Raw genomic sequence first — 16,569 nt, forward strand, 5'->3', positions numbered from 1 at the left:
AATTTCTATAGTATTCATCTTGCAATAAATCCTTATTAGGGAAGATGTTTAACAAGACCAATACCTGTAGCTAATGTCTAATTGGAGTGAGTAAGTAGTTTCCCTATAGTGACGAACACTATATAAAATAAACATGGAAGGTGCTTTGCTAGCCTGCAGGAGTGATTCATTAATTGTGTGTTAGTAGCTCAGTTGTGTCCAACTCTTTGCAACCTCCTGGACTGTAGCCCACAAGGCTCCTCTGTCCATGGGATTCTCCAGGCAAGAATGCTGGAGTGGGTAGCCATTTCCTTCTCCAGGGGATCTTCCCAACCCAGGGATCAAACCCAGGTGTCCTGCATAGCAGGCAGATTCTTTACCGTCGGAGTCACCAGGGAAGCCTGGTTCATTAATTTGACCAACAGCTTCCACTGGTCAGGCAGAGACTCAGAGAAAAACAGCATCTGCGCAAATGACAAACCGGTATGCATTCACTTCATAAGGGAACGTTCAGTCTAGTTCTTTTAAAAGTTTCAGTGCCCTCCAAATTAACCTTTTGGCATCGAGAATCTGATAAAGAACTATATTCCTGTGTGTCACAGTTTGTATTATTCTGCTTTGGTACTGAATTTCATGATACATCATTAAGAACATAAAAGAGGAGACCAATAATAACAAACGTTCGTTTATGGGTGATTTGAATACTTCATATATAAGTCACATATACGGATATAATATGTAAGTTGCCTATTCAAAATATTATTGATGTTTTTAAGAAAATTGTGTACCTTTACAAAATTAGACAGTGTTTTCTTTGGCAAGTAAGAGGTATTAGAATTCATTACCTCTTAATTTCCTTATGTAAGGATAATTGTGCATATATTGCAAAGCAGTGGTAGGAATTAAATACAATCACATTCATGTAAAGCTGTTATAGCACAATATCCTTCAAGCAATTTTACAAGAATAACAACTCTTTTGAAGTCATTTAATTGGAATTTTATAACATTAAATGATACTTTCCAAGCTTTAAAATTGCCCATTAAATATAATGAGAATTATCCTCATACAAAACTTGAGTCTCAGTTCTACCATGCTAATAGAAGAATGGATTTCCATAAACTAAATAACGATGACTGCATATGTTTATTAAGGGTGGAGGTCTCTCTCTTTCTCTCCATCTCTCTGTCTCTAATTCTGTCTGTCTTTCTCACACACACAAGCACACACACAATTTCAGTGGGCAGTAATACTCACAACACCCTTCAAGATATTCCAAAGCCTTTGTGATATTACTTTTGTTGTCAATATGAAGTAGCATATTGGCAGACACCATGATTCACACACTATGAATCTTTATTTGTATAAAGCTTTGTCTAGAATTCTTCAAATGTATCTACTCTAGACTGAAATATGACATCCACTGGTTATTTTGTTTTCAGAATTTGGTCTTAGATTTGCAATGCTTAAGAGAAAAGGGACCATATATATAGTGTTATCTCATACAGTTTCTAATTTGTCATGTGTGAATAATCATGCAAAAATTTTTTAAATTTAGTCAACCCAAAAGCATTTATTAACATCTGTTGCAGTGCTTTTCAGACTTTGGCAAGCATCATATATACAAGGGGAAATTATTCAAAATGCAAGAACCAATCTATTACTATAGATGCCCACCTTGCTGCTGCTTCATGATGTTATTAAGAGCACTGTCTATTGTCTCTCACAACGTCCCCCCTCTAATTTCCCATAAGAAAGATGTGTTTCAAAATCAACAGTCAAAAGTTTTATTTTGCTTCATGAAAGGGTAATTTTTCCCTCTCTACAAGTTGTGATTCTTAAGGATCACCTTAGGGTTGCTAAAATTAAAAGGAAATGAGCAGTATATTTTCACATTGTTTTCAGTCTTGATGCAGAATACTGAAACAGTCCTGAATCCATTTCTCCAAGAGAGTGGTTTAGACGAGCTAATGGGGAAGTCAAGGACTTGCCTTATTTGGGATAATACTGCTTGCCCAGGCATAGTGGAATGTAGGTGGAATCTATACTGAAGGACCAGTATACACACCTGCCTTCAGCCTTCTTTATCACAAATGAGGTGAGTCCCCTTATGAATTCCTGTGCTCTCCCCCCAAATATCATATTGCAATACATTTGCATGAAAGACATTTTATGCAACATAAAATCATCATTCTACCTAAGTTGAAAAATTCAAAGTTCCATTTAATAATAAGGCATGAAATATGATAATTGCTTGGAGAGATTTATGGTGCATTTTTATTATTATTACTTTTGCAGCCTACCAGAGCTCTTTGATTCATGAGGCAATTGCAGAGGTGGAAAAGAAAGTTGTCATTGTTTCCAGGGGCAGTGAATGGTATTATATCTAACAATTAAACAATAGATTCAAGTGCTGTAATAAAAAGAAATAGCTATCTCTAGCTCCCAAATTTCTTTGTGTGCATTTTCCATCATGAATGAATAACTGAGTAGGATGTCATTTTTACCACAAAGCTAATTGCAGGTGGATAAGGGCTACACTTTTAACATGACTGTGTCTCTATGCACCAGCTTACATAGGATAAATGATCATTTGGTTGCTTGAATAGAATATTTTTGTTTTAGTTGAGTTGTTTCTATAGTTTGATCAAGATAGGCATTTATTCTAAATACATAGCTATATAATAATAATTTGTCAATGATATATTTTAGAGCGAGGTAGATTTTACTTAAGAGAAATGCCATACTTCTCAAAATACGTATAGTAATAAAGTGAATTTTATTTCTTTGTGAGCAAGACACTCTATCCAACCCAGTATACTACACTAGTTTTTATTCTACTGTATAAATGACCTCATAATATCTCTTTGGTAATTAAGGTCAGGTTATTTATACAGCATCCTTCAATCCTTATCAGTCTTTGCCATTTCTTCCTAATATCATCACTGATGTGAAATTAGATGGCCTGCAATGCATTTCTTTAAGACATTCAGTACATGACATAAATTCTGGAAACTAAATCTTTTTGTCTCTCTACAAGTGTCACCTTACAGGAGGGAGAGAGAGAGAGAATGTGTGTAGAGTGGGGAGAGTCAGGGAGAAATCTTCTGCTTTAGAAGTGACCTTTAACTTGAAAAACTGTGGAACTCAATACATATTCAATTTACACTTTCACTAACACAGTCTTCAAAAGCAAATGTAAGTGTTTACTAAGTTCATGACTTGATCCTGAGGCTTCTTCCGGGTTTCTCTAACAGTGGGCACCTATGTTCCTTTCATTCTTGACCTTGTTAAGTATCCATTGGTGAATTGTCTGAAATACAGAAGCAAAATATTCCCAATAGAAAAGAAAAGACACAAAATAGCCATGCATCCTCGTTCTCTCTTCTCCTTCTTCATCTTTTCTCTTTCATATAAAAACTCTTGTCACCTTAACTAAAACAAGACTTTTGCAATAAGCAAATAAGTTTTAGAGTTTTAAAATAATACAGTAATCCAAATCTTACTGAATGTGCCTTAGGTACTCAGCATTGATGGTTGTTTATTTCATAAATTCTCTTCCTCCACACCCAGGAAAACAGGTTCAATATTATTTAACCTAAGGTCTTCCCTCATAGCTCAGTTGGTAAAGAATATATAGTCCATGGGGTTGCAAAGAGTCCAACACAACTGAACAATTTTCACTTTCACTTTTTTATTTCTTCATATCACAGGACACGCCAGTGCCCCTGGTAAGTTGCTGTATAATGTCTTCTTATTTAGCTGTTTTTTTTTTTTTTAATGTTGAAGGACGCTTCTCTAAGTCAATGTCCAAAGACAGATAGGAAACCAAAACCCAATACAATTAAAACATTTAATAGAAATTTCAAATATTTCTTCCTTGATTTCTATTTCATGAACATTCTTCTCACAGTTATTGGACTAGAAAACTATGTATTCATATATTTTTCCAGGCCTCCATAATTTTTAATTTTCCAAGTAAAAAGTAAAACCAAACAACCTATACACAAATTCCTGTAGCTATAAATTCCTCATCTTATTTGCTCTAGAGTATTAAACTGCTCTTCTTATACTTCGCCTTGGGTGTTTTCTACCCTTTTTACTCACTTTAAAAGGTCGATTACATGGTTAAAGTCTTTGCCAAATTTATCTTTATTGACTATGTTACTGTATCATACTTGATGAATGCAATGCTAAAATTTAATTGAGTGTTATTTATTGCTGGGTATTGTTGAGTATGGGCCTCCCTGGTGGCTCAGTCGGTAAAGAATCCACCTGCAATGTGAGAAACCTGGGTTTGATCCCTGGGTTGGGAAGATCCCCTGGAGGAGGGCATGAAATCCTACTCCAATATTCTTGCCTGGAGAATCCCCTGGAGGAAGCGCCTGGAGGGCTACAGTCCATGGGGTAGCAAAGAGTCAGACACGACCAAGCAACCAAGCACAGCATAGCACATTGTTGAGTATGATTTAAAAAAGCTTATTTGCTAAGTGTAAATATTTTATGTAAATTCTTATGGCCATAATAAGAAAATATTTAAATATGAATACTATTCTAAGGCACGGGGAAGGAAATGGCAACCCACTTCAGTACTCTTGCCTGGAAAATTCCATGGATGGAGGAGCCTGGTGGGCTGCAGTCCATGGGGTCACAAAGAGTCAGACACGACTGAGTGACTTCTCTTTCTTTCTTTCTATAGTTCCTTTTGGAGGAGGAAATGGCAACCCGCTCGAGTGTTCTTGCCTGGAGAATCCCATGAACAGAGAGGCCTGGTGGGCTGTAGTCTATGGGGTTGCAACTAAGCAACTAACACACCTTCTAAAGCATTTCCAAATGTAATAATCTTAGGGAGATAAAAATGAGAAATTAAATAAACATTTTCTCCATGCTTTGTCCTAACAGAGAGACTCAGTGAAAAGATTGATTTTTACTTTAACCCAGAGGATATCCTATGAGAGATGACTTGACATTATAAATGATGGATAAGTTTATCTCAAAAAGCTGAAGTAAGGATAGATTCAAAAGCCATGGAATTGGAGTGGATAATGGATTTTGCCTACTTCTCTAACGTACTCAGTTCCCTACTTGGATATTGAAAGAACTGTAGCTCCGATGTGATCTAAAACGAGGTTGCCCAAGTATTTGCTTTTCAAAATAGGACTCCTTGGGGATAAAAAGGAAGACACTTAATTATACTAAGATACTGAGCATCAGTGCAGATTGTCTTAGACAATGTGAGATCAGTCAGCCAGTCCGTTCAGTTGCTCAGTCATGTCCAACTCTCTGTGACCCCATGGACTGTGGTATGCCAGGCCTCCCTGTCCATCACCAACTCCCAGAGATTACTCAAACTCATGTCCATTGAGTTGGTGATGCCATCCAACCATCTCATCCTCTGTCATCCCCTTCTCCTCCTGCCTTCAATCTTTCTCAGCATCAGGGTCTTTTCAGATGAGTCAGTTATTCACATCAGGTGGTCAAAGTATTAGAGTTTCAGCTTCAGAATCAGTTCTTCCAATGAACACCCAGGACTGATCTCCTTTAGGATGGACTGGTTAGATCTCCTTGTAGTCCAAGGAACTCTCAAGAGTCTTCTTCAACACCACAGTTCAAAAGCATCAATTCTTTGGCACTCAGCTTTCTTTATAGTCCAGCTCTCACATCCATACATGACTACTGGAAAAACCATAGCTTTGACTAGACTGACCTTTGTTGGCAAAGTAATGTCTCTGTTTTTTAATATACTGTCTAGGTTAGTCATAACTTTTCTTTGAAGGAGCAAGTGTCTTTTAATTTCATGGCTGCAGTCACCATATACAGTGATTTAGGAGCCCAAAAAAGTAAAGTCTGTCACTGTTTCCCCATCTATTTGCGATGAAGTGATGGGACCAGATGCCATGACCTTAGTTTTCTGAATGTTGAGTTTTAAGCCCACTTTTTCACTCTTCTCTTTCACTTTCCTCAAGAAGCTGTTTATTTCTTCTTCTCTTTGTTCCTCTTCACTTTCTGCCATAAGGGTGGTATCATCTGCATATCTGAGGTTATTGATATTTCTCCCAGCAATCTTGATATCAGCTTGTGCCTCATCCATCCCAGCATTTTGCATGATGTACTTTGCTTATAAGTTAAATAACCAGAGTGACGATATACAGTCTTGACGTACTCCTTTTCCTATTTGGAACCAGTCTGTTGTTCCATGTCCAGTTCTAACTGTTGCTTCCTGATCTGCATACAGATTTCTCAAGAGGCAGGTCAGGTGGTCTGGTATTCCCATCTCCTTCACCCTGGTGGCTCAGATGGTAAAGCGTCTGCCTGCAGTGTGGGAGACCCAGGTTCGACCCCTGGGTTAGGAAGATCCCCTCGAGAAGGAAATGGCAACCCACTCCAGTACTCTTGCTTGGAAAATTCCGTGGACTAAGGAGCCTGGTAGGCTACAGTCCATGGGGTCACAAAGAGTCGGACACGACTGAGTGACTTCACTTCACTTCAGAATTTTCCACAGGTGATTATGATCCACACAGTCAAAGGCTTTGGCATAATCAATAAAGCAGAAGTAGACATTTTTCTGGAACACTTTCGCTTTTTTGATGTTCCAACGGATGTTAGCAATTTGATCTCTGGTTCCTCTACCTTTTCTAAATCCAGCTTGAACTTCTGTAAGTTCATGGTTCACATATTGCTGAAGCCTGGCTTTGAGAATTTTGAGCATTACTTTACTAGCTTGTGAGATGCGTGTAATTGTGCGGTAGTTTGAGCATTCTTTGGCATTGCCTTTCTTTGGGATTAGAATGAAAACTGACCTTTTCCAGTCCTATGGCCACTGCTGAGTTTTCAATTTGCTTGCATATTGAGTGCAGCACTTTCACAGCATCATCTCTTAGGATTTGAAACAGCTCAACTGGAATTCCATCACCTCCACTAGCTTTGTTTGTAGTGATTCTTCCTAAGGCCCACTTGACTTCACATTCCAGAATGTCTGGCTCTCGGTGAGTGATCACACCATCGTGGTTATCTGGGTCGTGAAGATCTTTTTTGTATAGTTTTCCTGTGTATTCTTGCCACCTCTTCTCTATATCTTCTGCTTCTGTTAGGTGCATACCATTTCTGTCCTTCATTGTGCATATCTTTGCATGAAATGTTCCCTTGGTATCTCTAATTTTCTTGAGATACCAAGCATCAGTTCAGATTGTCTCAAACAATGCGAGATATTTACATACATCCCTCCCACTGGAGAACATCTATTTCTTTGGTGGTAAAGATAATCCAAATAAAACATTTATTAATATGAAGTGAAGAAAACATGAGGAACCCCAAATAACCAAAACCACGGTGGAAAAGGAGAACTAAGTTGAAGAACTCATTTCTTGATTTCAAACTATAGCAATTAAGAAGGTTGGAGCTGGCAAAAGGATATGCATACACACAATCGGAATGGACTCACAAATCTGTGAATAAATCTTTACATTCATGGTTAATTTCAACAAGGGAGCCAAGACAATTCAATAGGGAAACAAGAGCCTCTCCAGCAAACCGTGCTGGAATAAATGGATATCCGCATGTAAAATAATGAAATTGGACCCTTGCCTCACACCATATTAAAAAAAAAAATCCTTAAATGAATCAAGGACATAAATGTAAGAGCTAAAGCTATAAAATTCTTAAAAGGAAGCACAGATGTAAATTTTTGTGACTTTGAATTAATCAAGGGTATCTTAGATACAACACCAACAGCACAAGCAACAAAAGGAAAATAGATTAATTAGATTTCATAATAATTAACAATGCTTGTGCATCAGAAATACTGTCAAGGAAGCAAAAAGACAACTGACAGAATGGGGTGAAATACTAATAAATTTAGAATTTGCAACTATTATAATTTATCAGTAAAAAAGACAACCCAATTTTTTAAATGGACAAAGGATTTGAAAATACTTTTTTAAAAGTCAATATATAAATGACCAATAAACATCTGACAAAAACATACTTAGTATTATTATTTGTTGGAGAAATGAAAACCAAAACCACAGTGAACTACTACTTCACACTCACTGTGCTTAGTTGCTCAGTCATGTCTGACTCTTTGCGACCCTGTGGTCTGTAACCTGCCAGGCTCCTCTGACCATGGGATTCTCCAGCAAGAATACTGGAGTGGGCTGCCATGACCTTCTCCAGAGGATCTTCCCAACCCAGGTATTGAACCCTCATTCCCTGCATTGTCAGGCATATTCTTTATCACTGAGCCACCAGGGAAGCTTCACAATCAGTAGATAATAAGTAAAAAAGACAGTAACAAATGTTAGCAGGGACATGAAGAAATTGAAACTTCATACATTGCTGATGGGAATGTAAAATGGTCCTGTCGTTTTGAAAAGACAGCTTTTCAGTTCTTCAGATAGTTAAACAGAGTCACCATATGGCCCAGTAGTTTCACCCCTAGGTACATACCCAACAGAACTGAAAACATGTCTACGTGAAAATTTATACACGGATATTCAAAACAGCATTATTCATTACAGCAAAATAGTACAATTAAAGTGTTTGTCAAGCGATAAATTAATAAATCAAATGTGAATATTTTATTTAAAAAATAAAGCTGAAAAGTGTACCCTTTGAACAGTAACAACGGCAACCATGAAAATGTCAGTTACCTCTTGCGCACTTATCCAAGTCAGGCACTGCACTAAAAGCTCAGCATATTTCCAATAGCCAATAAACTTTCCTCTGGTATACAATGTATCTTCTTATCTGTTGTTTTAACTTTTAAAAACCATTTGAATTTTCTATTTTCACTCTTTTGAAATAAATTATTTTCATTCTTTTCTACCCTGAAACTGTCAGGATCCTGTATACATGTGTGCTCAGTTGCTTCAGCCGTGTCTGACTCTTTGTGACTCTGTGGACTCTAGGCCATCAGGCTCCTCTGTCCATGGGATTGTCCATGCAGGAATACTGGAGTGGGTTGCCATTCCCTTTTCCAGAAGAGCTTCCTGACCCAGGGATCTAACCCATGGCTCTTACATGCCCTGCATTAGCAGGTGGGTTCTTGACCACTAGTGTCACCTGGGAAGCCCTAGGATCCTGTATATTTTTATTCAATAGATTTAATGGATTTTTTACACACAGCTTTTAACCCGAAATTATCGTTAGAGGTTTAAGGCTGGCTTCTCACCTCCTGTTTTGACCTCTTCACAAAAAGTCCATGACCTCTTCATCCTCCTCCTATTTATCAGCTCCCCATTTAAAAATTAACATTCAATACTAATTAATAATATATAATAGTAACGATAATATTCTCTGAGTACAACACTTTAAGTTCCCATAATTATATCATTTTTCCTCCTTCCCCATTTCCATGGTTTCACTTGACAGTATGTTTCTGTTGTGTTTAGTGTAAGCAATTGGATTTATTTAGGTGCATATTTATCCTATATTGAATCCCATATTCAATAAATGTGGTTGAGAAACAGTCTCACTTTTTCTTTAAAAAAAACATATAATTGGATTTCTAGTTCATTTTTTATATGAAAATAGATTTCAGGAAAATTAAGTAGCACAGTTTTAAAAAAGAAAACCACAAAGGTTTTAGAAGAAAATGTAGTATCATTTATCGCTAAATAAAAAGACGGAGTGAAGCACTTTCTCAGCTTGACATAAATACACATGCCATAGACAAAATATATAACTTAAATTATAAGAACATTTTAACATTAAAATATCACAAAGTCATAAGAGAAACAAAAATTGTAATAAATGCAATATAATTTTTAGGTGAAGAGCTAATGCTCTTATTTAAAATTAATAAAGAAGGAGAAGATTAAACCAGTAGAAAAATGGGTCATAGACATGATCAAGATGTCACAGAAAAATCTGTAAAATTTACTTTTACAGGAAATCATGAAATTTCCACTGTACATTATGCTTGAAACAATAGGGCAAGACAGTGAAGACTTTCAAGCAATAGAAGAAAGTAGGAAGTTTTGTCTACCTTTTTTGTTTTTTAAATCATCCCCCCCCACAGCCAGAGACACGGTGGGGTTTGTGGATTCTCCTGCAGAGTTCATTTCCGCCTACTTCATTTTTACTGCAAAGTCTGAACCAGACCAGGCGATGGAATCCAGTATAGGTTTTATGATTGATGAAAATAATGATCCAGGTTCTGCATCATTTTGTTTGCACTTCAGTTGTCAAAACCAGGAGGGACACAAAGCACACACATGCATCGGAGTCTGAGGTAATGGATTCAGCTCTCCAGGGCTTTTCTACCTCCTCAGGATGCACATCCCAAGTTATGAGCCTCACTGGAGGAACCTGCAGGCTCAGGGAAGGTGGAGCCTGGCTTTGCTCCCCATAAATGGGGAGGTCTGGGCAGAGGTCACCTCCAGACCGAAAGGTCTGCCTACTGTAATCGGAAGTGTTCTGTTTTGAGCCATGATGTGTTTCCCTCGGTGATATGAGGCCTTGGGCAGGCTTGGCCCTGACCTGGGCAGCATCCCCTTGCTCCAGGTGTCATCAGTGGTCCTAGGAGATCGCAGAGGCTGCAGTGCCTGCCTTCAGGAAGCAGGAACCAGGGTGGCCCATGATGGAGCCTGCCCGGCACCTGCCTTCCAGGAGTGAAAACTTCCAAGCCAGCTCCCTCCACGCCTGTGCACAGAAATGGTCACCTCCCCTTCTAGCCTGGAAGATGGGTTTCTTATCTTCCCCTGAGTAGTAGGGGAAATGAAATCTATTCCTTGTGAGGACATAGCAGTATTTTGCTTTAAGTCTTTGCTGGTTGAATAGTGGCTGGTTGGAGCCTTAAACCACAGAAAGAAATACACGTCTCTACCAACAGCCACTGAGTCTCAGCTTCTAGCCTGTATTATAATTCTCTTGTGGACATAACTGCCACTCAATCTTTATTACAGTAGCACATTATGAGCAAAAAATGTTAACACAGGAGCCCACTAGAAATATGGCTTCTGTTTAGGGTATTTTCTTGTTTTCTTACGATTTGGCAGGCTTGATAATGAACGATTAAAAGAAATCCTGACTCTTCTCTGGAAGAAGGGTGGCAATGCTCTCCTAGCCATTTTCTAGATCCTTCTGATTAATGGATGTCTACAGCTTATAGCCGCTGGATTTATAAGCGAGAGGCCTGAGTATTAACTATGGATTCCTATTGTTTATTCTTAAATCAATACCCATAAAGCGTTGAAATAGTTTGCACATTTTCCGCCCTTGAATTGACAAGAGTGTTCACAGCTCTGTGAAAACATGGTGCTTTTTGACATTTGTAGAAATAGCAATTACCCAAGTAAGGAAAATGGAAAGGCCCCCGTCAGCCTGTCTGACTTGAACCGTGTCCAGTGACATGACCAAAATTGCTTCAGAAACACAGCTACTCAAGTGAATAACTATTTAAGTAATAAACCTGGCGAGGAGAATCCATCTTTGCTGAAACAAGTAGGAGTTAAACCCAAGACCAGCATCATGGCAACAAAACAGAGCACATATTTACCTTTTTTAAAAAAAGCAACAAAACAAACAAAAACAAAGGTTTACAGCATTTTACCTTATTTCTCCATTTTATCCCTTCCTGAAATATAAAAGTTAAACTTTTTGGAATAGCAGGGAAACAAATATGATGTGTTTGACTCCAAGGCCTGGTCTGATCCCCGTGCTAGAGTCTCTGTCAATTAATGTAGATGCTCACAGCCCAGAGGTTGGTACCCAAGTGATAAAAATACCTGCTCAGGCTCTACAGTTCAAGTCCTGCCGCTGACTTACAAGGTAATTCTAGCCATTTCACTTACCTGCTCTCTAATCTACTCTACTAATCTGTTGAAAGGATTGAACTATTTCCCTCTCATTCATTCTTCTCATCTTAAAAGGGGATTAAAATTCTCAGCCTTACAGGTATGCTGCTAAAGACTATTGTTCAGCTTTAATAAGAGCAAAGGAAATGACAATAAAAGCCTTTGCTACACCAGCACCTGTTCATCCCTTTTTAGTCTCTTACAGACCTGGCACTTTTGAAAACACATTGTAATTAGATATTTTCAAGGCTGCAGAACATGCTATCAGTACTATGTACCCTAGTTTGTTTACCTTCTGTCCTCTGTGTGTGTGTGTTTCTGTCTGTCTATCTGTCTCTCTCATTCAGCAAATTACACCTGTGGGACTCACACCTGTTTATCAGTGCCTGAGAGAGGTTCACCAAGAGTGACCTTCCCAATAAATCCTGCAGAGACAGGACTCCCCCTCTCAGCCTTTTCACTGGGGACCCCAACCTCACAGGGGATCACAGGATTTACCCCTAAGAAGGGGATAAATTCACTTCCACAGCAGACAGATTCTTAAGCAGTGTTCTGTCAGCAAAAAACAATGCAGAAATGAACTGGAGGTAAACAACAAATATCTGACATTTTTCTAAAAGCTAATCGATGGGACTCCCTTGCGGTCCAGTGGTTAAGACTCCAGGGATCACTAGTTTGATCCTAAGATCCCACATGCTACATGGCATAGTCACAAAGAAAACAAAAACTAAAAGCTAATTGGGTTTATTCCTGACAAAGTTATACCCCACAGCCTTAAAAAAAAAAAACAATTATATCCCACAGCCTTAAAAAACAAACTTTAATCGCAATATTAAAGACATTTGGTAATGAGTAATGCTCCTCAGGTCTTAGGAGAACTATTATAATCATAGGTCAGGTTTGAAAACCTTGCAAAGGTTTACTGTTACTATTGCTCTAGGTCATAATCAGCTTTATATAGCTGGAAATGTAATCCTGCTTTTGACAGGTGGAATAAAGAAGGGATAATATTTGGGTGATTCGTTCAGGGATGAGTGTAGGATGAGATGGTTTCAAGGCCACAAATAAGCCTAGAGTTGCTCACCTGTGTCCCTGTGCCGTTTAATCAGGCATCCACTACCTGATGAACTCTAGAAACACGGGCTGGACCAAACTGAATAATAAGTATAAAACACACACTGGATTTTCTCATAAGGTTTTTTGGTTGGTTGTTGAAATGTTCTATTTTGGATATATTGGGTTAAATAAATGTTATCATTAAAATTCGTATCACCCATTTATCTTTTTCCCTTTCATTCATGTGGCTAATAGAAAATCTAAAGTTAAATATGTGGCTTTCCTTTGCAGTTCACTTTTTTTTTTTAGTGGAAAGTTTTGTGCTATATGTTTATCTCATGTTCTAAAGGCATTTACCTCCTGTTTAACAGACATATACACACACACACACATGCACGCACACACACAGCTCTTCAGAATTAGTCTGCCAAGAGAAAATTATACATACTTTGTTTCTTCTTCAGGCTGAAATGTCAGGTACCAAATCCCTGGTGTATTTAATTTGTCTACAATTAGAATTGAAATGTTCCTTTTAGTCACAGCCAAAAAGACATCTTTGTAATCAGTTGCCTCTATTACCATTGTTAGGATAATGTAATTTGGCATTAGCTCATGAAATTAAGATTTACCATCTTCAACTCTTTCCCCTTTGAATGAAACAAATACAATGAATAAGTCAAATAATCCCCAAAATTTACATTTAACCAAAGTCCAAGTCTACTGTTTTTCCCCATTATTGAATTGTGTGATAGTAACAGGAAGGATAAAACAATAGTTTAGGTTCGAGATTTCACCTTTTTTATTGATGGAAGCGGGTACTAGATTTATGTGAATTGATAAAACATACCAAAAGGCATTTGAACTGCCTTCACCTCTGATAATCAAGTAACTAGAATATTTGAGTTGCTACCCGATTATACATAAGAATTTAAATTTGAATTTCTGATGCTCACAGAATACATTTTCTCTCTATCTCATGTCATCAGCATTCTGAGAGTTGAGCTGGTAACTGGCTGAGTACACTGCCTGGTTTAATAATAGCTGGATTGTCAAAGAAAGCGGTTGGTTCACTCTCGCAGACTGATGAAGTTGATTTAATTTAGCTCCCTAAATTGCCTCATATTGTCAATTTCAATATGCATGTGTAAAGGCTTCCCTTCTAGTAAATTTTTTTTGTAGAAGTCATTGTTGCCATTGGATTTGGGGGTATTTTCTCTTCATTTTTCATTCTCAAAGTTTCTGAGTTTATGCTCACTTAAAATTACATGATTAATGACACTGTTAGCTCCATGATAAAATTTGAAAAGAATAAGCAGAAACCACTTAACTAAAACTTATAAGACTTTTTTTGGTTAATTAACAGTGACATATTAAGGTCATAAGCTCCCCAGTTGCAAAATCACCCTTTATTTCTATCTGGCTTAAAATTCTTTGTACCACTTTTATTTATTATTAAGGAAATTAAACACACACACATATACATATATTATTTTCTTTTCTTGAGAACTGATAATTTGGGATTTATGTCCACTAAGTTAAAAATGTACTTAAATAGTCATTACAACGATAAAATTTTAAACTCACAATGCTCCCTTTCTTCATAAAAATGCAATTCCTGGGACTTCCCTGGTGGTCCAGTGGTTAAGACTCTGCCTTAAATGCAGAGGACTCAGGTTTGATCTCTGGTCTGGGAGCTAAAATCCCACAAGGTGTGGGGCAACTAAGACACAGCCAAAAACAAATAAAAAATATAATTCCACATCATATCAAAAGACATATTTTATATGTTCTCAACAATTGCAGTTAGTTTCCTATTGTTCTAAATCCCAAGAATCTTGACAAAGATGCTGGAGGAGGTGGAGGCAAGAGGCATATTTTTTTAAAATTTTGATTCAAGTTTAGTTGATTTACAATGTTGTGGTAGTTTCAAGTGTTCAGCAAAGTGATTCAGATATATTTATTCTTTTTCAGATTATTTTCCATGATAGGTTATTACAAAATGTTGAGTAGAGCAGTTCCCTGTGCTATACAGTAGGTACTTGTTGGTTATTTATTTTATATATAGTGATGTGTATATGTTAAGGGATATATTCTAATCAACCACATGTTCTTTCCCTATGAATTTGGTGAGAATGAAAACTTGAGCAAAAATAATTCTAAGGAAGTATTGTACTGTCCTGTAAAGTCAACAGAAATAGCCTGGCCATGTGCATTCCTTCACATGTATTGTGTAATTCTGTTACCCTCATTGATTCAGTGTAGGAGATGATTTGGGAATATTGAGGAGGAGCAAAGTCTGACACATGTGCTTTCTGGATGAGGCAAGAATGCATTGTATACATTAAATGTTCTGCAGGACCCTCAGCAAATACACAAGGCTAATCACAGACCCTCAGATTACAAAGATAGTGCACTCTAGCAATTTTGCACCTAATCTTTGTTTTTTACCAATATTCAACAAAGATACATTTTTGCTATTGGTTTTGATCCTGCTTTTATCCATGAATTATCCAAATGGTAGACAACTTAGATTCCTGCTACCTTGTCAGGAATTTTCAGTGATTTTTCCACATACATTTTCTCACTTAGCACATTTGACTCAAAACAAATGCAATTACAATCTGATGCAAGCACACCTTTAATGACTAATTATGTATCGGTTATTTGCTTGATGCATTCAGCAGACACAGACTGTGCCAGATAGCTGGTGGTTCAGAAGCAGAAGGACCTCTGAGGCCGACATGTAGAATTCGCATAATGTGCCGATACATTAACTGATGCATTTCTTTTTATTTTATTTTCATTTTTAATTGGAGGACAATTGCTTTTACAAGGTTGTGTTAGTTTCTGTTGTATGACAACATGAATCAGCCATAAGTATACATATATACCCTTCCCCTTGAACCTCCCTCCCACACCCCCATCCCACCCTTCTAGGCGGTCACAGGGCACCGAGCTGAGCTCCCTGTGCTATAAGGAACTTCCCGCTGGCCTTCTGTGTTACACATGGCAGTGTGCATATATGAGTGCTACTGTCTCAGCTTGTCCCACCCTCTCCTCTCCCCGCTGTGTCCACAAGTCTGTTCTCTGCTTCTGTGTCTCTATTCCTGTCCTGCAAACAGGCTCATTGGTCCCCCTTTCCAAGATTCCATATATATTCACTAATATATGGTCTTTGTTTTTCTCTTTCTAAATGGACTAGTATATTCTTTTCCCTTCTTTCACACTTAATAAAAAAAAGTCATATTGAGTAGCATGTAACTGAATCAAACATATGGTTTATCTAATAAGTGTGTTCTTTCGGTGTAGCATAATATTACAAACTGAGCTTCCCTGGTGGCTCAATGGTAAAGAAGCCATTTACCAATGCAAGAGACCAGGGTTTGATCCCTGGGTCAGGAAGATCCCCTGGTGAAGGAAATGGCAACCCACTCCAGTATTCTTGCCTGGGAAATCCCATGGACAGAGGAGCCTGGAGAACTACATTCCATGGAGTCACAAAAGAGTCAGGCATGACTTAGTGACTACCCAGCAACAATACTGCAAACTAAAGTTCACTATATTGTTTACAAAACTCTAATTCCATATAGAGCTTTCCAAATGTATTCAGAAAAAAAAATCACATTTTCCTACCTAAACTATTAGGAAAATTTAGGATGAGGAAAGTGATGTATCATATTTTTACCTCATGCATGAAAACTTTGACCACTGCGTGGATTCAGGTTTAATTATGCCTGTT

At 37.7% G+C, this 16,569-nt stretch overlaps 1 long non-coding RNA gene across 1 annotated transcript in view; it reads right to left on the reverse strand.

Moving 5' to 3' along the window:
• Positions 1–16,569, reverse strand: part of LOC120869464 — a 60,753-nt gene that overhangs the window by 8,743 nt on the left and 35,441 nt on the right. Inside the window, exon 2 of the long non-coding RNA XR_005722542.1 lies at positions 3,190–3,292. This is a non-coding gene — a long non-coding RNA (uncharacterized LOC120869464). The remainder of the gene's footprint in view (positions 1–3,189; positions 3,293–16,569) is intronic.

Source organism: Oryx dammah, unplaced genomic scaffold (assembly GCF_014754425.2).
Source record: "Oryx dammah isolate SB20612 unplaced genomic scaffold, SCBI_Odam_1.1 HiC_scaffold_10, whole genome shotgun sequence".
NCBI lineage: Eukaryota > Metazoa > Chordata > Mammalia > Artiodactyla > Bovidae > Oryx > Oryx dammah.